This window comes from Balaenoptera physalus (genome assembly GCF_965194825.1).
Source record: "Balaenoptera physalus genome assembly, chromosome: 1".
NCBI lineage: Eukaryota > Metazoa > Chordata > Mammalia > Artiodactyla > Balaenopteridae > Balaenoptera > Balaenoptera physalus.
This window is the reverse complement of record NC_138882.1, coordinates 117,022,732-117,049,202: the sequence shown is the minus strand read 5'-3', so window position 1 is coordinate 117,049,202 and position 26,471 is coordinate 117,022,732. Positions and strand designations below refer to the sequence as shown.

Below are 26,471 nucleotides of genomic sequence, written 5' to 3'. Positions count from 1 at the left end.
AAGGTAAGTACAACCCATAACACTAGGTTTCCTACGACTATTGGGAAGTCGCCATAGCTTAAATTCCCTATAAGTATGAAGCCAATTTAGTTGGAAAACAAAACAAAACAGGCCTTCATCTGTGTATCTATCTCTTGGAAACACCCATTGTGAAAGTATAATGATCGAAATATTTCAATTACCAAGTGAATAAAATGACATATTTCCCCCTTCTTATCTAACTGCAAACCTGATTTAACAAATCTACATTACAGGGAATTTAGGAGCTCTTTGTAAATTGTTAATTAGATTGATGAGTAACTAATTTGTGGAGCATAAGAGCTTGAAGCTAGAGGACAGACCTTAATTCAAATTCTGACTCTCACTTTCTATTTGTGTGGCTTTGGGCAAGTTTTTTTTTTTTTTTTTTTTTTTTTAAATTTATTATTTTTGGCTGTGTTGGGTCTTCGTTTCTGTGCGAGGGCTTTCTCCAGTTGTGGCAAGTGGGGGCCACTCTTCATCGCGGTGCGCGGGCCTCTCACTATCGCCGCCTCTCTTGTTGCGGAGCACAGGCTCCAGACGCGCAGGCTCAGTAATTGTGGCTCACGGGGCCTAGTTGCTCCGTGGCATGTGGGATCTTCCCAGACCAGGGCCCGAACCTGTGTCCCCTGCATTGGCAGGCAGATTCTCAACCACTGCGCCACCAGGGAAGTCCTGGGCAAGTTTTTTAATGTGCAAAATGTGGATAATAATAATATAATCTACCTCATGGAGTTATCATGAGAATTAAAAGGAGATGGTCCATATAAAATGCTTAATACAGGTTAAAGTCCTCCATCAATGGTAGCAAAGATCTTTCTAGAAATGGTTCTTCATGGTTTTAAAGTCCAGGGATCATGCTCCTTATTTGCCTCCCTGCCCTGCTAACCTGCTAACCGGGGCACACACACATAAACTGTCTTACCTAACCGCCCTCTTCCCCAAACACACACACACACACACACAGATTCAGATGAGGGGATGAGCCCAGGGAAAATGTCTTGGGATTACTGGGATTGTTCTGATTGTCTCTGATTGGGTCACATGCCCATCCTGAACCAAAGGGCTCCCACAATCTGATTGGTGAGGCCTGGGTCGCACGCCCACCTCTGGGGACAGAGGAAGAATCAGCTTACTTAATTGGTCCACTTGGGCTGAGCTCAGGTAGATCTCCCAGCAAACCCTGGGTGCTGTTTCCAGAAAAAAAAAGAATAGAATTAGAATGAACAAAAAGATCAAATCACCACTCCAGGAATTTTTCTTCCCTGGGCAATTGACCAGAGGGTACATGGGATAAACTGATCCAGATTGTAATGATTTATTGAAAAATGCCATGCCTATTCAAATTGCCTTATTCAAACTGACAATAATTTATAAAACTTGACTATATCCAAAAGCCAGCACTCCAGTGAAAGGGTAATGTTATGTATTATTAATACATATTAATAATTAATAACTACTCTCAGGGATACCCTGCTCTTCGTTTAGCAGAAGATGTTAGATGATAGATGAGCAATTGATCAAAAGGTCAGAGAGTCGCAGGCATTCTTGTGATGTAGCAAGCACTGGAGAACTGCTGTGAATATCCCAGGAATCTTCTATGGGTACCAGTAAAGCAAGATTTTGGTTCCCAAACACTGACCCGAGTTCTAGGTTGGCAAACTTTGTATTTTCTATTCATACTTAGCTTCCAGTATTTTCAAATGGAGGTTAATGCAAGGAGATGACCCAAAGGATAAGGATGGGAAAGATAATTTTCTTACCACACACCTTGTGATACACATGTAATACAAACACAGGGATAAAAACAATGCTGATAAAAGTAAAGTTCTATTAACTTATGGGGCTAGAGGAAGAACATATAAAGCGATCAGGATCTCATTTCAGATTTAACTTGCTCTTACATAGATATGACAGGGAATTCAGAAAAATCCAGATTCAGACCTGACTAACCTGAGCATCTGCTACATGCCAGGCCCTGTGCCAGTCCTTTCCCAAGCAAGGTATCGTCTCATCCTTACTAGTATTCTCAGAGATGGCTGGGTAATAGTCTCCTCCTTCTAAAGATGAGGAAAATGAGGTCACAAAGATCAAGACCACAGAACTTCTTAGAGGTGGGGCTGGGAAATGGACCCAAGCCTTCTAACTCCAACTCTCCTCATTATATCCCTCTCTTTCCAAGACAAATTGTACCTTCATTCTAGCTTGATTTTTAAAAATTATTATAGATAATGGTTTTTTATTTTAACTTTTGATAAACAAACAAAGCTTTACTTAACTGGAATAAAAATGCCAAGCAATCACCTTTCCCCTTCCCAGGAAGGCAGGCTACAAAGGTGCAAAGACTTTAGAATCTGGAAAATGGCAACTTACCTAAAGTTGGGGTTAGTGACCAATGCTTGCTACTAGAAATTAAGTATTTTGACTACTGTCCAATGTTTCAGGAGGGTAAATTAGGGGTTAAGCTAGAAGAAACTGGTAAACAGATTGGGCTTTGAGTCACTAGGACCTAGATTTGAAGAAAGGCATAAATAATTATAACTGGCATAGCTTTAGATAACCTCATTGAGCCTCATCTGTGGAATGAAAATAATAAAAATAATACCTACCACATAGGATTATTGTGAGAAGCAATGAAGATAATATACATAAGGCACTTAACACAAAGCCTGGCCCATGGTAAGGGTATTATAAATGCTAGTAATTTTATTAGTACTGTTAATAGTATTAAGACTGTTAGTGTTCCTTAAGATTGATCAGCAGTAAATCCCTTTGGTTGGAGGAGGAAAGTGTATTAGTTTATAGAAATAGGATGTCCTACATCCATGATTCATGGGAGGCAGTGGGTGCAACATACAAGGCGATGAGGAGGAGTCAGCAGTGTGTTACATCACAGGGAGCATGAGAGTGAGGTGAATCAAGGGCAGAGCTGGTATCCAAAATGCACCTGCTGCCCCAGAAACATGGAGTGGTGGCGGTGGTGGTGAATCTCCTGTCAATAAAGTCATAATGAGAAAAGCCTTTTGTAAATACAGCAAACAGAAATCGAGCCCAGAGAAACACATGGTGTTTCTAGATCCAATTTAGGAAAGGGTTAGGTCCAGTTTAGGGGAGAGTCTGGAGTAGAATTTGGTTGTACAGTGAATGATGGATTAAATTACAAGGGGGGTATTATTGAAGTATTTGAATAAATGGTATTGACTGAACCTATAACCTCAGGAATATCTGGGGTCATAGTAAAAGCAAACCAGGCATTTGTGGATTCACATGGCTTCACCTGCATGGCCATTGCTCATAGCCGCCTTTATGTGGAAGAACCTGATCTGAGGTGGCTTTTGTGTATCAGCTCCTTCAATTTTCTTCCTGTTCCCACCCAGGAGGGCCAATAGGCAGAAGACCCAACCATTTGCATTAGTGTCTGTGGTCTCTTGCCAGTTTTGATCCACTTAATATGTAATATTTGGGGGAAGGAACACACACCCTTGCTGTTGTGAGGAAGAAAGATCTGCAGGGTTGGGGAGAGGCTTGAATGTCCTATCTGAGAATAGAGTCATGTTGCCTTTTGATGGCGTTGTATCAGGGAGACAGGGAATTCCTAGTCCTGAGAAGGAGGACTGGTGCCTGCAGATAGTGGGATAGTCTACAGGGCCAGGAGGAAGGACAGACAGAGACAGAGAGAAAGGGAGCAAGAGGTAGAAAAGAAGAAGGAGGAAGAGGAGGGGGAGGAGGAGGAGGAGGGAAGGAAGGAGGGAAGGAGGGAAGGAAGGAAAGCAAAGTTAGATCTTTGGCTTTAAGCTTGATTATTTCAACTGTAAAAAGAGCTGATGTCACTGATTCGATTGGGGTGGGCGATAGGGGTGGACATAGACACCTACTGATAATGTTTTCCGAGCTGAAAATGCTCTAGATGGCTAGGAGGGGCACTAGGCCAGGAGAAACAGAGGGCAGCCCTCCAGTGAGGAGGACTTTGTCCGCTCAGTGTGGGCAAGGCCTGGGGCACCTTCACCACTGACCTGAGTGTTCCCTATGGATGCTGAGGGACCATGGAGCCCTGTGGCATTTGGGGTGTCTGGGCTTCTTCACCTGCAGCGAACATGGCTTCACAATTCTTTCTTGTGATTCCTTTATAATACTGTACTCCGGATTTGGAATTCAGATGACCTGGGTTTAGATGTGACATTGCTGTGAACTTTAGGGAAGTTACTTAGCTTTTCTGAGCTTTGGTTTCCTCACTTTTAAAAGGAACATAAGACAGCTTTTCATAAGGCAGTTGCTAGGATTCAATGAGAATTTGCGTATGAATACACTTTCAATAGAGAAGAAGCTCTTCGGAAAATCTGAGTTATTAGAAAACAGAGCATTGGGTAACGGAAGGACCTGAGATCTTGGACTTGGAGACACTTGGTTCTGAACATATGATATTCTATCACTAGTTTGTTATTTGGGGCAAGTTATCTAAAATCTCTGATCCTATAGTCTACGGTTCAAATCAGAGTAATAATACCTAGGTTCCAGTGTGTCAGTGTGAATAGTTGAGATACCATCAATAGTAGTTATTGTTATAATTGATTCAGCATTTATTGGGCTTCTAATATACGCCAGAGCACTTGAAATTAAAAAAATAAAATACAGTTTCTGATTTCAAGAAACTCACCATCTCACGGAGGACATGAGATTATATACAAATAAATACAATAAAATAAATAGAGATTTGGAAGTGCTGGTAGAGGCAGGTACAAAGTGCCAGGGAGCAGAGGTTCCATTTCAGCACTTCTCTGGGGACAGGAGGAGTCTTGCAGGCACATGACATGGGAGACGATGCCAAGATGAAGAGCAGAGAAGGACGGGATGAGGTGTGGTGCCTCCGTGAGGAGGTCGGCCACCAGGGACTCAGGGTGGGAGGAGGGACGACAAGGGCCAGATCACATTCACCTGGGTTAAAAAACAAACTTCAACTGAATAAAGTTTAAAGGTCTTGTTGGCTTTATTCAATGATTCATGAATCGAGCAGCACCCAATCCAGCAGATAGAAAGGAGCTATACAAAATGAAAGACTTTTACAGGCAGAGGGGAGCAGGAACCAAGAAGTTATTCCAGGCGAAAAAGTGGATTGGTTATTTCAAGTTTACTTTAGAGGATGGCAGAAGTCTAGCAGGCAGATGGCCTAACTAGTGCCAATCAGGCAATTCCTGATTGACTGGTTTAAGATTCCAATTCTGGGGCAGCCGAGACTGTAATCAAGTCTTGGTTTGGTGATGTGGGGCTTAGTGACTCCACTTTGGACTTGTTGTCTTGTTTCTAACGCCTGCTAAGAAATTTGAATTTTTACTGCAATTCTTCTCTTAATTTGATCTCCCTCGGATAGACTGTGATCAATTGGTTTGCAAAATGAGAACTTGGTGTCACCCAGCTGAATTCTCCCGGTGGAGAGATTTTCCAGATTTCTAAAGAAGGGGAGTTTGCTCGTAAAGTAACTGGTCTCCCTGTATTGTCAGCTTCCCTGACGCAGAAACACACAATGGATAACAACATCTAGACTCTTCTGTGCAGGCTGCTTATAGAACAAAGCCATAGAGATTGTAGGTGCCCTGTTATTCACCCAGGATGAAACCCCAATTCATTCATTCGCTCATCCTGCAAAGGCTGCCTGGCCCTGCTGGGGCTGCCGGGTGGGGCTGACATACCCCCTCCCTCAGATGTCGAGCTGCTTCCTAATCACCAAGCAGTGGCACCTCACACTGTCCCATTAGAGAGGCGTGTGTAGCCCGCTTGTTGGGCATGTTGATGCAAGCTTGGGAAGGAAAACATAATTCACTTTTGCCAGTGACAGAAATGTTAACACTTACTTGAAATAGCTGATAATCTGACACAGGAGAGTTAAAGGATTACTGTATTTCATTTGGCTAATAAGAAAAGCTGTTTAAAAGCTACATTAAAAAGACTTACTATATGGTGACTGAGCATTCCTTTAATGTATTGTGTCATCAGCTATCAGAATGCTTTCCCCCTTTTATTATGTTACCATAGATTTCTGCCTCTTTTCTCTGGGAAGAGATAATAGGAAGCAACATCCATTCACAGCGATTGTCCGAACACACATTCATTCAATAAACTTTTCTCGAACACCTACTGTGTGCTGGGCAACATGCCACACAGTGGAGAATCAAGGACAAAAGAGATGTGGTCCCTGACCTCTGAACAATGGCATGTGTTTGGAAAGAACTGATTGGAGAAGACAATAGACAAAAGACAGAGAAAAAATGTTTGAGATTTAGTTGATATCTGAAATATGCTTATTCAACTCTCATGTAATAGATGAGGAAACCGAGGCCTAGAAAGCTACTTGCTGAGTGCATATAGGCTAACTAGTGGGAAATCTGGGTCCGGGTTCCCGATCTCATGCTTCTCATTTTGATGCTGGAGCACTATTTCCTGCAGTCCCACCCTCCCTGTGGCAAGGATGAATGCTCCACCCTTACAACCTACCGCACGGCGGCATATTTGTTCTTCCACGAGAACTCTACCTACATCAAGGGGAGAAAGCTCGGCAGTGATTTCGAAGGGCTGTGACCAGCCTTGGTTGGCCACATTATGGGAGTTATCGTATGGGATTGGACTTTGTAAACATACAGTGCAGTTTAGACTTGAGGGGTGTCCTCTGGCCCTACTGACCAGATCAGCATGCACCCTCTCAGGGGAGGCCCTGAGTTTGGAAGAAGAGAGCCGCTCCCCAGTGGTTCTGGATACCTGCGCTCTCCAGGTTCCTGTGCCTTCCTCCACCCCCTTCCCCAACATCTTCCAGTCTGTGGACCACACTGCACTTTCTTCAGAAGCCAGCTCATGGTATCTTGTGAGACACAAAAAGTGCCCACAGTGTACGCAGACTCTTCCCGCTAGGAAGGCTTCTAAAGTTGTGTGGCTCTTTAATGGCTATAACATCACTCTGAACTCGACAGCGGTAGCACATTCTTCATTTTCAGGTAGGGCCATCAGAACAGGTGCGAATAAGGCATAGCTTTAGCCAGAGGTAAGAATTATGATGAAACCCAGGCACCTGGACTCCCAGGCCATCATTTCTCACTGGACTCTCATCCCAGATCCCACACTCTGTGTGGCTGCTGATTTACCATGAGTGAGAAAATCACTCCTGCAGAAGGAGTTCAGACATACTAATAAGGTTTCCTCCCTATCATTAACAGGAAACTCAACTTCACTCATTTAGACCTAACAGGAAAAATCCCATTGAATTAGAGGACACTAAAACATAAAGCATAGATATATTTCAAGTAAGAACAATAGACTGTGAGGTCCAATGGGGTAAAGACTGTGTCTATTTTGTTCATTACCATATTCCCAGCCTTTAGCACATTTCTTATACATAGCGAGTGCTGAATACTTGTCAAATGAATGGAACGGTGAGTCAGTGAAAAGTAATAAGACAACTATTTCTACTCTCAGATGAATATAGTCAGGGCTGGCTACATAAACTGTGGGGCTCAGTGCAAAATTAAAATACGGGGCCCCTGTTAAAACAGCAGGAAAAAAAATGCTGTTAAAGGTTCTAAAATATAAAGCTTTTTTTTCTTCTTGTGCAGTCTTTCTCTTTCAGTTTGTCATAGTGCTCTTTATTTGGTATTTAATGTCATTCCGAGAAAATAAAAAATTAAAATTATTAGCATGAATTTTACTGTTCATCATTATATTGTGCAATGCCCATTTGAAATGCAAATATAAGTGCATTTACCATGTTTGCAGAATCACCAAAATTACTCAATTTGTATTTTGTAGCTGGTACATGTTTATGTATTTCGTTCTTACTAGAAGAGTGGAAACCCTGCACAAAATTAACGTTTTTTTTTCATTTCTTGATATGTGTACATTCTACTAATACTTTCTACCTATGGCTTACTGATACGTAAGAAAGAACAGAAAGCAAAAGGAATTATGGTTTGCCATCTTTCCCTTTCCTTCTATGCCATCGTTTTTAGCGTAAGTGATTGGGGAGTAACAAAGGATATGATAGGGTTTCTTGGTCATTTGTATTTTTCAGAATGTCATTGCCTTCTTTCGGCATTTGGAACAAGTTCAGGTTCAGTTCGGTCATAGCTAGAACACACCTCCCTTGTGCTGACTTTCAGTCTCGCTGAACTCCCACACAACATGGGCGCACAGGAATTCTGTACTCATGTGGCATCGTGAATGCCATATGCAAATGGAGTGACGTGGAAAGGAGTACACCATCCTCCACTCACGCTTATGCTCCATTGTTCCATCAGGCTTGACTTGGAAAACACAAGATCAAAGATAAAATTATTAAGAATTTCAATACAGTGACAGTAGGGCATTAAGCCAAGCACAGGGCAACGGCACAGGACCGCATACCTATGAAGCCAGCTCTGCTAGCTGATGGCCACGATCACCAGTAGAGCTCTGATCCAGCGCATCCTAGTACACAGCAGAAGCCCAACTGAAGTTAGCAACAGCCATTGCCAAAGACGCTAAGAAGAATACAGCTTAAGCAACAATGTTCGTTCAATACACGTTCATTTACTGCCTGTGATGGAACAGAATTGTGCCTTATCCAGGCTTATTGTAAAATAAATTTACTTTATATAATATAAATTTATTTTCTTCAATGCTTGGTTAGTGCAAAAGGAACTTTGAAACAACTCGCATGATTATTATAAATTCCCAATGAGTTGAGTCTGCCTAAATGATAGTTTTCTACTTAAGTTGAACCATCTCAACTGTGGGCCTTCAGATTTGGAAAGCCCCTGCGGTGACAGAATTCACGCTTGAGGAAAAGAAGACCTTAAAGGAGAATGTAAAATTAAGACAAAGGTCAGAAATATTCATATGAAAGCTCTTATAAATACCTTTGTATTTAAAAAAATTAAGCCATAAAAATAAACATTAAATATAGTCCATCAATGACCCCCTCCTCCCAAATTAGTAATGATGCGTGGTACATTTGTTTGTCTTTCTTACGTTTGGTTTGCCTGAAACTTTTCAGGATCTGTCTTCCTCACTATTTCAGGAGGATGGCTGTCAATTTGCTTTGCTTCGTTAAAGGTAACATGCCTGCTAACAAGCATCTATATGTGATTCGCATCCTCGAGCCAGATGTTCATGCCTTTCTCATTTTGTGGCTGGGAGTTCACTTTTCTGACGTCACCTCCAGTCTGTGCAGTGGAGTCAGAGCGACTCGGCTGCCGGAGATGGAGAAGGCGTCGGAGAGCCTCAACTGTGCTCCGCCGAGGAGGTACTCTGCGCTCCTCTCTCCCTGTCCGGCCTCGGGATTAGATTGCTCAGGTCTGCTCGTGTTAACTTCTCGCCTTGCTTCGCGCTGGCAGTCCCTCCGTCCCCCTCCTCCGAGACGAGACATGTAGAGTTCTGAGGCTGGAACCATTTTCTTCATCTTCCCTTGTCTTTCCCAAGGCTGCAGTGCAAAATCGTCTCCTTTTTCTTTGCCATCTGTTTTACCTCCCCTTTCGATTCCCAAACCCCTGCTCTCTGTTTGTAAAATTACTCCCAACAGGACTGGCCTGCCAGTCATGTGTACTGGAACCAAGTCGCTGAAAAGGTGTACACGAGTAAATTTGTGTACCATTGACTTTCTCTTAAGGGAAGTTTGTGGTCTTGGTATAACTGTATGTTTCTTCTTCTCTTGGAAAGGGCATGTGTTTGGATCAAATAAAGTTTCAGATTTCAGCTCTGCTCCCTTAGTAGCAACATGACTGACCTTGGGCAAACGTGCACAACCTCTCTGAGCTTTGGATTTCTCAACTCCCCCAAAAAGGAAATAACAGTATCTACCTTGCAGGCACCAGGACATGTTGTTGAATTCAAGAGGCAGATTGCAAAAGCATAAACAGTATGATGTCACTTATGTAAACGTGTGTGTGTGTGTGTGTGTGTGTGTGTAAAAAGGGAAGGGTGTGGAAGGATTTTCAACAAAATGTTGCTAGTAGCTGCCTTTGGGAGACATTTGCTTTTACCCTTTTATCTTCCCGTAATGTTTGAATTTTTTACTAATTACCATTTTAGCCAAGGAAATAGAAAAAATGTTTCAACCTTAAATAATAAGATTGTTGTAGTCTCGAAAAAGAAAATTATATGTATATATATTTGCATACATACACACACATGCAGACACATGTATGTGGATGTGTGTATGTACTTATATACATAGAAGTGTGTGTATATATACATATACATATGTATGTTTACATATAAAACCTGATATAAATAGGTACAGTTAATTAAATTTCTGCTAAATGCCAGGCATTGTGCTATGTTCTTTGTGCCTGTTGTTTAATTTAATCCTTACAACATCTTAAAAGGCTGATGTTACTCTGATCCTAGCATGATGCCTCATTCATAGTGGGTACCTGGGAAATGCTGGTTTTCCTTCTTTCTTCTTTGCTGTATGATTGCTTGGGGTTTTTTCTTATTATATTCATAACACCAGATTCAGAAGCAGTAGCTGCTATGTTTTCAGGGCTTTTGGGCACTGAATATTGCATTAAACATTTTTTTGGGAGGGTGATGAAGTGTTCCAGGCAAATATTTCACATATAATTCTGGGGAAAAGGGCTTTTCTACTTTAATGTACACTTTAACTTTGATATCTTTCTAAAGATTTAGTTAGCTTTCTATTTTTCTAATGACTGCTCTAGTTGGCTTTGTTACAAGGACAAAATATGAGATTTGCTTAAAACTGACTCACATTATCAATTGTTATCTTTGCTATATAAATATTAACTAGATTGTTTCCTTTTTAAAAGAAATGTATGATGGCAGGTGCTTAAAATGTGACGGAATAGACTGGGGACACGGAAATAATTTACTTTCTTCTAAAATGTCTTTTGCACCCTTTCAAGCATTAATTACCCAACTTTCAGACCCCGCAGATCAATAATTATTCATGACCGGGACCCATCAGCAGCTAGTAAGTGCTTTGTGCAATTTTCAGGTCACTTTTGTAGTTGGAGGTTTTCCATTCTGTCACATGGAAACCCTTTTCTGCAGAGCGTAAGTGAACACTTCTTAGCTGTGCTCCACAGGGGAGAGGCAATTCCAAGAAGGGCAGAGAGAGAAATGGAAAAGCAGTTTCAACCTTTATGGATGAGAATGTGTACTTATTCTTTCAAAAAAGTAAACCTTTGAAAAAAATATTTACAAAGAAAGAAAGTGTGTACAGTGGCTCCCAACAGCGGAGGGCAGCTGAAGGGTCCTGGGTGACGGGGGCAGATGTAATGGGAGGTAAGATTTCCTTTGCTGCTGAAGGGCAGAACCGACCTAAAATGCCAGTGCAACTTTTGCATTTCTCTGACATGCCTGTTTACAACAATCCAAGTGCTGAATTGCTCTAAACTTAATGTGGCTTGCTTTAGAAGACAAGGCAAGAGCCCAAGGAGAGATGTCACAATTCTTATTGCTGTTGAATTGTTCTGTATTGATTACATCTAAAAGCTAATCGGCAGCTCTTCCCTTTTCTCGGCTCATACCTACTCTTCAGCCTCTCACATCCTCAGATGACCCAGTGGCCAACAAGACAGAGAAACTCTCTGGTTGTTTTAATTAAACTTCATTGTCATATCGCAGCCCTCAGTCAGGGATGCCACCAAAAGGATTCTGACAGGGTGGGAAGATGAGCTGAATGACCTCTACTGCCAAGGTCTCTGACAGTTCGGTGGTCTCTGATATTTTGTTAAAGATGCAGTCCCATCCTTTCATATATGTGGTCTAGTTAATAAATGCTGACAACATTCACATTTTAGGAAAAGCTTCCTCCAAAGTACAAAAGAAGGCCAGTTTGTGTATCTGAATGCACAGAAAGGAGCGCGCGTACACACACACACACACACACTGCATCTAAAGTCTTGAAATTGGGGCTTGACACAGAATTTTCACTTCTGTTTTACAAATGTGAAATCTAATCTACAAATAAATTCTGAATATGAGCATTGGCACTGCTTTACAAACCAACAGACTGGATAAACAGCTTCTATTTCAGGGCCTACAGTTAATTTTTCATCTCAGATTGAGAAGTTTCCATTGGCCTTTCACTGCTGTTTCAGGAGGAGGCCAGCTCCACGTCAGGAGCGCAGAGGGAGTGGAGGCTGTGAGAGAAGGCCACTCGGTGGAATGAAAAACGCAGCGTATGACTTAAAGAAATGTTTTGAGGCGTGGCATAAGTACAGTGGAGTACCTAATAAGTGCTCAGCTCAGTACAGTTTCACATGTGTACATGCTCATGGCCCCTACCCCATTCAAGATGTAGAATATCCTGGGCACCCCAGAAGTCTCCCTCCTACCCTCTCCAATCCAATGCCACTTCCCCAAAGGCAACCACTACTCTGACTTCTAGCACCATGGTTCGGTTGAGCCTGTTGTTGCACTTCACATGAATGGAGTCATACGGTATTCACTCTTGCTGTTCTGGCTTCTTCCACTCCGCGTGCTTTCTGTGAGTTTCCTCTGGTTAACTGCTTATGAGATGCGATTTTCAAGAACTTCCAGAAATTACGTATTCTAATGTGTATTTGCCTTTGAAATGGTCACCTTGCGAGGCTGCACACTTGCTCCAAGGACCTGGCAGTGTCCTGTAGCCAGTGGGCAAGGCAGGCAAGTACACCTTATAGGAGCATTTTAGAGCTGCATTTAGTTATTAACTCCACCCTAAACTGGATCGTCCTCTTTTCTTCATCAGATTTGTTTCTAAGTCACTTTTGCAGAATAAAATTTGCTCTCCAAAGGTAATAATACTAACTCATATGTGCAACACCATGCCCTACACTGATGATCTCGCTGAATCCTCACAACACACCTAATGTTATCCCTAGTAGGAGAAAACATACACTGAGGCTCAGAGAGAGTAACTCACTTGCCCAAGATTATACAACCAGTAAATTGTGGAGCTGGGATTTTAACACAAACTCATTGAGTCTACAGAGCTGGTGGTGTCTGTGGATTCTGAGGACAAATCTCCAGGACTCTTCTGAGTGATGGCGGTAATTGGCCAAAAGGGAAAGAGGTGAATGGAGTCCCTTTCACCTTATGGCTGCCCCCACTCTGAGCCTAAACTCCATCACAGCACTCAGTCAGAGCAACAGGGCCTGCCGTGGCGAGAGAGCACATTGGATGGTTTTAGCACATGATGTAGTGAGATGAGGAGACTGAAGAGGACGGGAGATACTTGAACAAGGTGAAAGTACTGATTCTAACCCTTACTAGCTATTGTGATATGGGGACGAGTATTTATTTCCCTCTTCTAAAGCCTTGGTCCCATCTGTAGAATGGGAAATAATAATGTGCATCTTACAGGGTTTTGCCAGTATTAAACGCTTTGTGTAAAGCACTAACATGATAGCTTAGATATCAATAATTATTAACTCAGAAACTCTCTTACATTTAATGTAAGCAAATGCCCCCTCTTGAGTAGAACATTTAGAACAGAACTTTATCAAAGTAACATAACACCAAGGGAGAGTGTTACACTGGATTGTTGGGCACGTTTATGAAAGTGAGAAAAGAATTGCATTGGCGGGCCAATATTGGCCACTCATTTAATCAATTCATTTACTTCTCACAGCCCTAACACAGCCATTAAAAGGATTTACTTGGTTGCTTCCCTCTGTCTATATTGATTCCTTTTCAGTGAAAATATTGATAAGTTTATATAGATCGGGACCTTAAAGTTACTTAATTATTGATTGAAAACAGTTGCTGAGGCTGAGCAGGTGGGTTTTTACTTTGTTTAACAACTAGAAGAAACAAGAGGGTTTCTGCAGGATAAAGCTGGCACCAAAGCCCCTCCTGAGTGGGCTAACCCTTGTCAGCGCTAAGCCTCAGCCTTGCGAGTTGCAGCCTCTGTATCCCAAGACGACTGTCCACGTGCGTGATGTTTATCAGCAACTGGGAGTAAATTAGAGAAAGCAGTACCACCTAGGGTGATTAGACCAGATGCTGGGCTAGGCTGAAAAATGAATATGGATTTAAAGTCAGTTTTTGAGTGTGTGTTTTGAGCTATTCCTTACCTCTATCAGTGCAGAAGCAATCCAACAGTGCCTACCAGCACCTGAGGTGCCCTGGAGGATGCAACAATCAATAAGATACAGCCCCTGACCTCAAGGAGTTGAAAAATTACTTAGGAGTCTGAGGTGAGCTTTTAAGTCATCATAATAAAAGGTACGGAGAGGTTGAAATACTATTACAATATAGTGTTATGTATGTTCAAAAAAGGAAAAATTTTACTAAGTCAAGGGGAAAAAAAGATCTTCCTGGAAAAGCTTCATTAGTTCATTGAACGTGTGCATAACATCAAACTAAATATTGTACTTTGTTTGTACATGGTCCTTCTCCGTGGTCCTTCCCAAGTCCAAACCATTCCCACAGTAATGCTACCTACCTGGTTGTGTAGATTTTTGAGTTTGCAAAATGCCTGCTGGAATTCACTTCTTCAAAGAGCTTGTGGCCTAATGTGTGCAGTGGGGTGCCATGGGGAGGAGAGAAGGGTGTAACAGTCACAGTTTGGTTGTGAGAGACAGAAACCCCAAAGTAATGGCTTAAGCAGGAGGGAAGTTTATTTCCTCTTAGGTAAACAAAGTCAGGAGATAATCCGACCAAGCCTGGGCTTGTTACTCTTTCTATCAAGTTATTCCACTATCTTCAACATGCGGCTTTCTTCTCATGGTCTAATATGCCTGCTTAAGCCTCCAGAATCATAACTGCGTTCCAGAAAGAGGGAAAAGATGAAGGGAAGAAATGGAACACAGAAATATCCTTGAAGGATATTTCCTAGAGGTTGCCTATGAAACTTCTGCTTCTATCACAAGGGCAGAACTTAGGCATGTGGCCACACATCTAACTAAAAGAGAGGCTTGGAAATCTTGTCTTTATTCTAGCACTTATGTGCTCAGCTAAAGATCCGGGATTTCACCACTAAAGAGGAAGCAGAGAAGAGATATGGGGAGAGATGTAGCAGCCTGTGTCATAGAGGGTATTGCACATAGTTGCTAATCTCAAAATATCAGGAGTCGGCCAAGGCTGAGGGCCAGGGAAGCAGCAGAAGGTAAGGCTGGATGTGTATATTGGAGCCAAATGTCGCAGTCTTGATTATCAGTTAAAAGGTTTAAACCTGATTTTGTAGAGCACGTAGCAGAAACCTCTAATTGTCCTCTCTATGTACTCACTCCTCATCCTGAAAATGACGGGACTATGGCAGACACCTCTCATTCAGCTATCATTGCCCTGGCCCTTGGCCTTGGCTGACTCTGATCATCTTTCATGGTGTTCTTCAACTTGATCCTGAGCTTTATTACTCATTCTCATTCCAGGCAGTCACTACCAACCATTTGAATTTAGAATGAGAGAGAAAACCTGTTTTCCACCTGAATGACATGATCTTCGTGGTTGTTTCCTGCTACAAAGTGTCAACAATCTATACTTCTCTAAGAAGAATGCTTTCTGACTCAGTTTCAGCTGAGGATGCAGGAATAGAGGCTGAGTACAAAGCATAGGTGCCACATAAGGCCCTCCTGCCAAAGCAAGAAGCTAGGCCATGCGTGCAGCCTGCCAGAAAACGAGTTCACAAACCTTAGCTCATTGCTTGTCTTGACAGTACAGAAGGGCTGAAGTGCCGGAAACGAGAAAAAATCTGTCTGAAGAAAGCATTCAGATGCTGGAGTGTGTCCCTGGTGTTTGGGGGTGCAGTGGACTGCTCTGTGGCCAACCAACCCACTACATATGTTTAAAGAAACTAGAGGGATAAAGTGGTTTTCTGCTTTGATCTTATTGAGTCCCGCCTATTCAATGTAATGTTTTCAATTCTATGAATATTCTTTCATTCTACATTTGTTTGTTTATTTTCAGTCTCTTCCCTGCCCCCAATAGCCATGATGGCAGAGATTTTGTAAGTTTCAGGCAACATGTGCAAACATAGTAAGTGTTCAATAAATATTTGTTGAACGAACAAGTGAATTGTACACGCAATCATCGTTACAATGTAATTCAGTTTTGAGAATCAGATCTGGGCAATGGCGAATATAGGTGGGTAGGGGGACAATTGAATCCTTTTTAAATTGACTTCAAGTGGGAGGTCCCTTTAAAGAGGCAGAAAGAGCCATGAAGAGTAGGAGCTTATACTTAGAGAGGCTTCTGGCCCCCACTTAGAGCATGTTCATGAGGTTAGAAGTCAAGAGTAATCCGTGGGTGTTGTCAAGTGTAAAATAGAATAGCTTGTTTTTTGTTGCTTTGCTTTTTTTTTTTTTTTTTTTTTTTTTTTTGCCAAGCCATGAGGCTTTCGGGATCTTAGTTCCCCAACCAGGGATTGAACCCATGCCCCTTGCAGTGGAAGCTCAGAGCCCTAACCACTGGACCACCAGCAAATTCCCTGGAATAGTTTGTTTTAATATGACATCACAACCTTGGTTATTTTTAGAGCTTGACCAGACTTAAAGGCTCTGAAGATGTTTGAGACTATTATGTATAGCTTTCCTTGAGCTTCCCAAGTAAAGATAGTTAAGATAGTTTCACATACTTTCATAACATGTACATGGTTGGAACATACCCAGACTGAGAGAGAGGTGGAAGGCTTCTAGTTATTTATTTCTTTAGCACAACAAAAGTAGAGAGCCTTGAAAACTTTTTAGTATTACAAAATATCGGATGCCCAATATTTGGATAGCAGTGGAATTAAACAGTGGACAAATGTATTTCAGCCCCAGTCCTTTATTACTATTTCTTTAAAATGTTAAGACTAAAACAGCACCACTTGGCGTGAGCAACAAAGTGATTCCCTCCTCAACTTTTGCTTCAGGTCCCAGGGGTTGTTAGTAGTAATCATTTAGCCTGATTCATCACTGTTCTCTTCCCACCATTTAAATTATTTTTAACAGCTTTATTGAGTTTATTGATATTCAGTACAATAAATTTCACATAAAGTATATAATTTGATAAGTTTTGACATATGTATACACCTGTGAAACCATCACCAACATCAGGATAGTGAACACGTTCATCACCCCCAAATGGTTACTTGTTTTCCTTTCTAATTCCTCCCTCCTGCTCCTCTTCACCTTGCCCTGATCCCCCAAGCAACCACTGACCTGCTTTCTGTCTCTGTAGATTAGTTGGTATTTTCTAGAATTTTATATATATATGGAATCATACAGAATATATTCTTTTTTATCTGGATTCTTTCACTCAGTATAATTATGTAGAGATTCATACATGTTGTGTATATCAATAGTTCATTCCTCTTTACCACTGGGTAGCATACTAATACAGGGATATAATATCATTTTATCATTTTATCCATTCACCTGTTGATAGACATTTGGGATGTTTTTTGGCTATTGCAAATGAAGCTGCCATATATATTTGCATATTAGTGTTTGTGTAGACATACGATTTTATTTCTCTTGGGTACATATCTAGGAGCATAATGGATGGATCATATGATAGATGTATGCTTAACTTTTAAGAAACTGCCAAGCTGTTTCCCAAAGTAGTTGTACTATTTTATATTCCCACCATCAATGTATGAAGAAGATTTCAGTTCCTCCACATTCCTCGCCAACACTTTGTAAGGTTAGTCTTTTCATTTTCAGTCATCCTAATAGATGTGTAGTAGTATCTCATTTTGGTTTTAAGTTGCACTTCCCTAGTGACTAATGATACTCAGCATCTTTTCATGTGCTCATTTGCAAACCATATATCTTTGGAGAAGTGAACTTGTCTGTTCAAACCTTTTGCTGTTTGTGTATCCTTATTGCATTGAGTTATTTGTATATTCTAGATGTAAGTCTTTTTATCAAATATATGATTTGCAGACATTTTCTCTGAGTCTGTGGCTTGTTTTTTTCATTCTTTTAACAAGATCTTTTGAAGAGCAGAAGCTTGTAGTAATTTTAACTTCCTATTTATCAGTTTGCTCTTTTATAGATCATGCTTTTCTTGTTGTATTCTTCCCTTTGGGAATTCCAACTATATATATATTAGGCTGCTTGAAGTTGTCCTACAGCTTACTGATTGTTTTAACCTTTTTTTCTTTGAATGTTTCACTTTGGCTAGTAATTATTGGCATGTCTTCAAGTTCGCTAATTTTTAAAAATAATGTAATTTGTTAATCTCAGCTAGTGTACTTTTCACCGCAGACATTGTAGTTTTCATCTTTTGAAGTTCAATTTTGATTATATATGTATACATAGCAAAGAGGGTTGGAATGGATGGCCTGAAGAAGAAGGATATCTAGAATGATGAGGCACAAACATGAGATCTTTAAGAATCATCTGGAGAATCCATTAAACTATAAACTTCTGTGGACCACACACAGACCTATCTTAGTAGAGAGAGCTGGAGGTAGCCCAGGAATCTCAAATGATTCTGTTTCAGGAGATCCACAGCCCATTGTGGAAATACTGATCTTGACTTAACATTAGGTCAGGTGCCATGAAAATACTTATGAGAAAAAAGGTTTTATGATCTAAGCTGACAATTAAGTTTTGGCACAATTGTCAGTTTGCACCTGGGCTTGTTTCTGATCCATTTCTGCTGAATAAATGAGTGAAAAAATGAATGACTGGATGAAAATAAATGAATTGATGTAAATTCTGCTTTCTGTTTTCATAAATTGATGAGACTTATTTGTAATAACCATAGTAATTATTGATCTAAATATAATTAGTGCCATCATCCATTATATTGGCTTTCTAAGAACATATTAACTTAACTTAGCAAATCCTTTTCAAAGTAGTATAAATGCAAATTCTAATCCAATACCAGGAACATACTCATAGATTGGGGATTAGGAATGTAGGAAATATTGACACTCCCCTGGGTTTATGAATGTTTTAATAAGAAAAAAATCACCAATTAAAGGAAAATTTTACACCTATGGTCAGTTGTAAACATATAATATGTCTTTATGATATGTCTTATTTCCTCAAGCATTTATTTTTGATGTATAACAAATAATACACAAGGGACATAATACAAATATGTTAAAGATGTTCACTTTATATTGACCATTTGATGTATCATGGCAAATAAAATCTAAGTAGAGAAACATTTCTTGGTTACAGATAGATTTTCTTTCCTTCCACAGCTTGGAATAGTCAAAAAATTAATAATTAATTTAGTACTGTAAAAAATTCTTTCATTATCAAATCTATTTCACCGAGAAACCATTCTGTCTCTGGTAGTTCATTTGAGCCTGTCAGTAAATGAGAGCATGGGTTTGAATTTCATAAGTGAATCTCATAGAAGAGTTGTAAATTAACTCAATACTGTAAAGGCAATGGATTTTAAATGAACAAATGTTTAATTCTTTTTTCACCACTGAGATGCTTAAACACAACTCTTATTCAGAAATATGATGACTGCACCTCTCAGATGGTGAAATTAAAAACTTTTAAATCTACAGCCATCCTTCTCACACGCAGACACAGGCACACACATCAGTGACAGTGTGTCATTGGCTAAGACACAGAGTGATTAAACATGGTTCAAGCCAAAGCAGGTTATCCATCCATCTGGAATACCGGCCACATTTCTAAGGAAGAGCCTCTCCGTTGACCATAAAGAATATTCTAGTCCTTGCTTTCAATCCTGAGCCAATGAGTAATTTTCAAGACCCAGAAAAGTGAGAGAAAGAAAAGTGTAGGGGAGGCTTAATTCCCAATGAATGTCTTTATCACTTTTTCCCACCAACATTCTCTCTTTGTGATACATCTGTCAAATTGGGTTACTGGATAATAGCTCTGTAAGTAAATGCTTTAGATAATGCTTCCTCTATTTTTGATTCCTTCCATTCTCCATTTATATGCTACTGTTGCCTAGAAGTTGTTCCTTTAACTCCCTAAATTAGACATTATTGTTTTATATATTGTTAACCTTTTCAATGTTCCCACCATTTCTTCTTTCATTCCAGACTTTCCTTCTGGAATCATTTTTCTTCTTCCACAAGTACAGCCTTTGAGAATTCCTATGGTGAGAATCTGTTGGTTGTACACTCTTTCAGTTCTGGCTTGTCTCCCACCTCCTAAAACGTTAATGGAATTCCCTGGGGCAGGAGAGAGTGGGACGCTTGACAGCTCAGTTTCTCCATTGCTGCTGCAGATGGCTGGTGACAGGAGCCCTGGCTGGTGTCAGGAGCCCCTTGTTCCCAAGGCAGTGACAAGCTTCTCTAGAGAGAGATGCTTTCATAGGCTTGGTCAAAGCCCTCTAGAACAGGGTTTCTCAACGTTGGCACTATTGATTTTTACATTTTGGACCAAATAATTCTTTGTTATGGTGGGCTGTCCTATACGTTTTAAGATGTTTAGCAGTATCTTTGGTCTCCATCCACTAGATGCCTTCCATGTGTGATAACCAAAAATGTCTCCAGATAGTGACAAATGTCCTCCAGGGAGCAAAATTGTCCATGGTTGAGAATGATTCCTTTAGGGCTACATTAGATAGGCAAGTTCAGGTAACACTCCTTACTGTCTCCTTTCAATTGTGCATTTTCTCATTTGTAATAGAGCCAACACCATCTTCATCAAATAAGTTAAACTCAGATTACATATGTAATATATATATATATACACACATACACCCATATATACATTTATATCACATAATATACACACATATATATACATACACACCAATATATATGTGTATATATTCATATATACAGATGTATGTATATATATAGAGAGAGAGAGAGAGAGAGAGAGATTGATAGAGAGGCATATTTTCAAAAGTTTAACACAGTGAGGAAAATGAGAAGCGAGGGGACCAGGTGCAGTATGTACACACATATAACTTAAGTGAATGGTAAGAATTGTGGTGAATTGAAAGCTTGTACCCCACTAATGACAGTGTCTCCTGCTTTCCTCTTATTGTTGCCATGTGAGAATTTGAGCTCGGTGTTGCTGAATATTCTACTTTTTCAGGAGAAACCACAAGATCCTTGTGTGTGTGTATGATGTATATGAAATATTTCTACCCCTAAATGTAGATTTGTGATTTATTAGAACACAGAGAAAACCCCACATTTGTGGGTCACATGTGGGCTGTAGGCTTCCATATTGCAACCTCTGACTTCTACCAGGCACGTAATTACTGCTCAATAAATGTCAGTTCTCCGCAGATGTAGAGGATGGACTTGAGGACGAGGGGAGGGGGAAGGGTAAGCTGGGAGGAAGTGAGAGAGTGGCATGGACTTATATATACTACCAAATGTAAAATAGATAGCTAGTGGGAAGCAGCCGCACAGCACAGGGAGATCAGCTCGGTGCTTTGCGACCACCTAGAGGGGTGCGATAGGGAGGGTGGGAGGGAGATGCAAGAGGGAGGAGATATGGGGATATATGTATATGTATAGCTGATTCACTTTGTTATAAAGCAGAAACTAACACACCATTGTAAAGCAATTATACTCCAATAAAGATGTTTAAAAAAAAAACAAACAAATGTCAGTTCTCTATCTCCTATACTCTGGATGCCCAAGGTCACCCACTCGGCTTGGGTCCCAGCAGCTTCCCTAGTTATCTTAGAGTTCCTTAAGGTGCCTAGGCAAACTTAACTCTATGTTCCTGGATTCTACCTGCATTACCATGGCCTCTTTGGTTTAGAGAAATTGTTTCTTTACTGAAGCTCAGTCAGTGTTTAATTGATCTTTAGATCACTCAATACGTATACCCTTTAGGTACTGCCTAAGGAAAGACTAATTTTCAGCCCCAGGAAAGATTTAAATGGGAAATTCCAGGCCATGCTAATGTGACTAAGGCTTTACTTTAGAAGTAGCAAATCTGGAGAATTAAAAATGAACCCATTTTGGCAAAAAAGCACAGTGGTGCTGTTTCTAAATAGTCAAAATTTTTTTAACAAAAAGGAAGAAATCCAAGTGTATTATATAAGATTGAACAATACAGATAGTGAGTTAGACTAGAACGTTGAGGGATGGTAGTGAAGAGGATTGTGGACAGCACAAAAAATAATTAGGATTCCAAACTGCAAAGGAATGCATATAGTTAAGCAAAATTGACTGAGATTGAGGAAAACAATGAGAAAGGGGAAGAAAAGAAACATTCAGTAAGTCAGTGCCTGTTGCTGTATGACAGGCCCGGTGCTAGGTGCTTGACCTGTACTAGTCAATAGCACCTGTACTATGTTCCCAACCAACTGCAAGTAGATGTTATTATCCCTTTGTTTCCAAGGAGGGCCAGAAAGGTGAAGTAACTTGTTTGTGGTCACACAGCTAGCAGGTGGCAGAGCTGAGAGAGTAAAAATACAAAAGTATTGGCATCAGATCAAAACTTGGCCCTAAAATAGGGCTAGAGGGTGATTCCTAACCTGGGAACAGCCCCCTAGCTCCCTCCCACTACCCTGAAATTATAGCAAAATGTTGTATTTATGAGAGCCATCACTGTTCAGGGAAAGAGCTCACAGAATCAATCAGATATTTAAAAAAAGGTTGAGATGCTCTGCCTTAAGATTTGTGGAGTTTTAGTCTAAAAGACTGTCTCCACAGTTCTGTAATGGTCCAGAAAAATATACTCCAGATTTACTTGGAAATTCAAAGTAATTGTTTCTCATTCACAAGTACTTTCCAAAACCTAAGTCATGACAAGTTAACAGCAAATTTCTTTAGCAGAGTTCATGAAGTATATTCATGTTTTCTTTCCTTTAGCCAAATACATGAAGTGAGAAAAAAGCTATTGAGTTGGGCTAGGTAGGAGTGAAGAGATGTAGGCTCTTGTGTAGTCTGTGAATTCCTGGAATTATGACCTTGGATAATACAGCTTGCTTCCACTGCCTTATCTTTTAATTGCTGTTGTGAATGCTAACAACTGGTCTACCTAACCCAAGGCAACATAGACTGGTAGAATTTGAGTGAGAAGTGCCTTTCCTGAGTATCTGTCCCAACCACTTTATTTAAAAGGGTTGGGTCACTTCCTAGGGCCACTGAGACCAAAACCCAGGTTTCCTAACCTGTGTACAATGCTGTTTCCATGACACCACCATTGGAAAGATGCTTAAGTGAAATGGATTTCAGCCTCATTCATTCATGCAATCAGCCATCAAGCCCTCATTATTGAAGATGACTTGACCTCCTTTGTCAGAGAAAAACTCAAAAACATTTAATGCCCATCTACCATGTGTCAGAACTGTTCTAATTGAAATTTAGAACTCGGCTTTACGGAACCTGGGTTGTTCAAGTGGGCCGCTACCCTCTACCTCAAAGAGGCTTCTAATATCATTAATTGATTACCTACTAAATGCAGAAACACAGTCTGCATTCAGAATGAGAAGAAAGAGTTAAAGAGAATGGGAAGAAAGAGTTAAAAAAAAAACACGCAAGCCATAGTCCCTGCCCATATGGAGTATAAAATTAACTATGGAAAGAACTATATGTAGGAAGATACATTACACAACCATATATCCATGGCCTACCCACAATGGGGTTAGACCAAACAACACATTGGGACTTCTCTACAAATCAATGCCAGGAAAGGAACTCCATGGAACTCTGGTCTGTGTTGGAAATCATCCATGAAGTCAGCTGCTAAATTGTGAAAGAAGTGAACTCTAAGAACAGCCTTCTTGTGTGTCCCAGGAAGGCATTTAAAAAGAATCCTTTCCTCTACCTTGTTCTCCATGCCATGAATATGGTAGGCAACTTTAACCCTGTTGTTAGCACAGGATTTTAAAACATGCTACCCTGCATCAGAATGAACCAGGAGGCTGCTTAGTTCCAATTATTGTGCACACTCAGCCTCTACAGCCTCAATCCTCTTCCACACTCTTTATTTGGGTCCAGGTAGGTGTCCTTCACTAGGCTGTTAGCCCCCCTGAGAGCAGGTACTCTGTCTTACCCATCTTGTTATCCCCAGCATCTTACACAGCACCTGGAATTTGGGAAGGCTCCACACCTCTTTAGCAAACTGAACAGAATTGTAAATGCTGAAGAAACAAGCAGAGCAAGGGAGGAAAAAATCCAGAAGAGATAATATTATTTTTCAAGTAGAGAAACTGAGGTATAGGGAGATATATCAGTAGTCCCAAATTGCCTGGTATTAGAACAGATAAAATGCTCAAGTCTACAAAACTAAGTCTCCACACTTAGACTGCAGTGTTTCTAATCTACACAGAAAGCCACCCATCTGATTTTAGGGTAACAAGTCTGCTTTTTGAGTTTTTAAATAGAAACTAACTATATACACAGAATACTTGATGAGAAAGAGAATGAGACAAAATAATTGATGAAAACTGTATACTAGAATAATAATCAACAATGTGTCAATTTCAGCTTTCTCAATGACAGCCCGATCAATGAATCTGTCTTGGCGGATAATTACTTGCTATATCCTTAGTCCATAATGTGATCAATAAAGTCAAATGTCCAGTTTAATATTTTACATTTAATGATTATACAATAACAGGCAGCATAATATATGTTGAGGGAGATTAATGAAAGGATTAGACATGGTACAAATACTTTTTCCCTTTTAATTAGTGAAGCCTTAATGCAGAATTCAAAATATGCTGAATTGAAGCTTTTCTTTCTTAGCACTCTGCTAAACAGCTGAAATTATGTTCAGAGATTTGGTTACTGAGTTTCTAATTATCCAGCAATTCAAATGCTTCATGAAATGCTTCGAGCCTTGCCCATCCTTCTGGTTGGGGAACTGGCTTGGTGAGCCCAAGTGGCTGTGCTTTTTCAGTGGGAGACAGCATTCATCTCCCCCTAACCCTGGATGGAAAAGGAGCCTTCTGCAGGGCCTCTGGCCTGGCTGTGCTATGGGACAGGTGGTGTTGTTCCCAGGGGAATTGTGGGCTGACCATTCTTGTGGTCAGGTTCCTCTGAGCCCTGCCTGCCCTTGCTCACTTGTCATGAACTTGGCTTCACTAAAAATTCACCACAAATCAATTTTGTCAGTTTCCATTATTTTATTGTTCACCAGGGAGTAGCCCAGGCAGGCGTTGAATAATTCATGATGGCGGTGGTGTTGATCCTATTTTCTGGGTAAGAAAAATCTAAAGCCCCAGAAGGCCTCAATCAGTGAGTCAGTCCCCAGGCATTGGAGTGCCTGCTTAGAACATGTTACTGGGTAGGGTAGGTTTAAATGGCCTGTGCCACTAGGAAACCCACCTTTCTTACTGGTCCTTGTATGACCCACTTACATATTAGTAGGTGTCAAGGAGGAGAGTTTCCAGGTGTGAACTTAAAGTAAAAAGTATATATAGACCTGGAAAGATAAGAATTATATGGTAAGAGTCTCAATTGGCCACGTCTGAGAAGAGAATCAGAATCAGATTCCAAGTCTCTATGTGTCAGGACATAGGTGAATACAGAAAAAGACACAGAAATATATTATATTGTCATATATGATATATGCACGTGTCTATGTTAAGACATAATGTCAGCTGCTAGGCAACTCAGAATAGAAAAGAATTATAACCATGGTATAGAATTCACAAATCGTGAATAAGCCAGCCATAGACTGTGAGTTGCTGTCTCAAAGGCAGATTTCTCTGTTTTTAGGATAAAAGATGTAGGCTGCAGTGCTCCCTCAAAGCCAACATTCTACATTAATGTCTCAGTTAAAGCCCAAAAGCTAGGACAGAAAGGCAGGGAGCAAGGGTGACTGGCTGCCCAGGAAGAACAGGAGGGCAGCAGGGAGGGGGTGGGGGGAGGGGGTGGGGAAGGTGCTGCAGCCTAAGCCCTGGCCTTCAGCTTGCAGCCCCAGACTCTTTCCCTTCAGAGCACTCAGAAGAGAGTGGGCACAATGGGGACCCAAGGTTTACTCCCAAGAGACTGCTCCACGACTAATGTGCCAGTATGTTCATTTACAGCGAGACTCATAACTGCCAAGGGCCCTGGACCACTTAGGTCTGCAGGCAGATTCTCTTCCCTGTGGGAAACTCACCTAAGGGGCCACTAAAATCAGAAAGCTGCATGTGAAAGGAAACAAGTGGACAGCAGCTCAAAATCTTCTGCACAGCAAAGGAAACAATCAACAAAATGAAAAGGCAACCTACAGACTGAGAGAAAATATTTGCAAACCATATATCTCACAAGGGGTTAATATCCAAAATATATAAGGAACTCATACAACTCAATTGCAAAAAAGAGATATAACCTGATTGAAATATGGGCAAAGGACCTGAATAGACATTTTTCCAAAGAAGACATACAAATGGCATGCATACAACAGGTACTTGAAAAGTGCTCAACATCACTAATCACCGGGAGAAAACAAATCAAAACCAAAATGCAATAACACCTCACACCTGTTAGGATAGCTATAACAACAAAGTAAAAGGTAACAAGTGTGGGTGAAGATGTGGAGAAAAGAGAACCCTTGTGCACTGTTGGTGGGAATGGAAAGTGGTGCAGCCACTGTGGAAAACAGTATGGAGGTTCCTCAAAAAATTAAAAATAGAACTACCATATG

General features: G+C 40.7%; 2 long non-coding RNA genes across 2 annotated transcripts in view; one reads left to right on the top strand and one right to left on the bottom strand.

Moving 5' to 3' along the window:
- LOC309636613 overlaps positions 1–26,471 on the bottom strand; it is a 657,692-nt gene that overhangs the window by 70,587 nt on the left and 560,634 nt on the right. The gene's annotated exons all lie outside the window — the stretch shown is intronic.
- The window catches only part of LOC309636632, a 505,650-nt gene that overhangs the window by 395,817 nt on the left and 83,362 nt on the right, over positions 1–26,471 (top strand). The window lies entirely within an intron of this gene.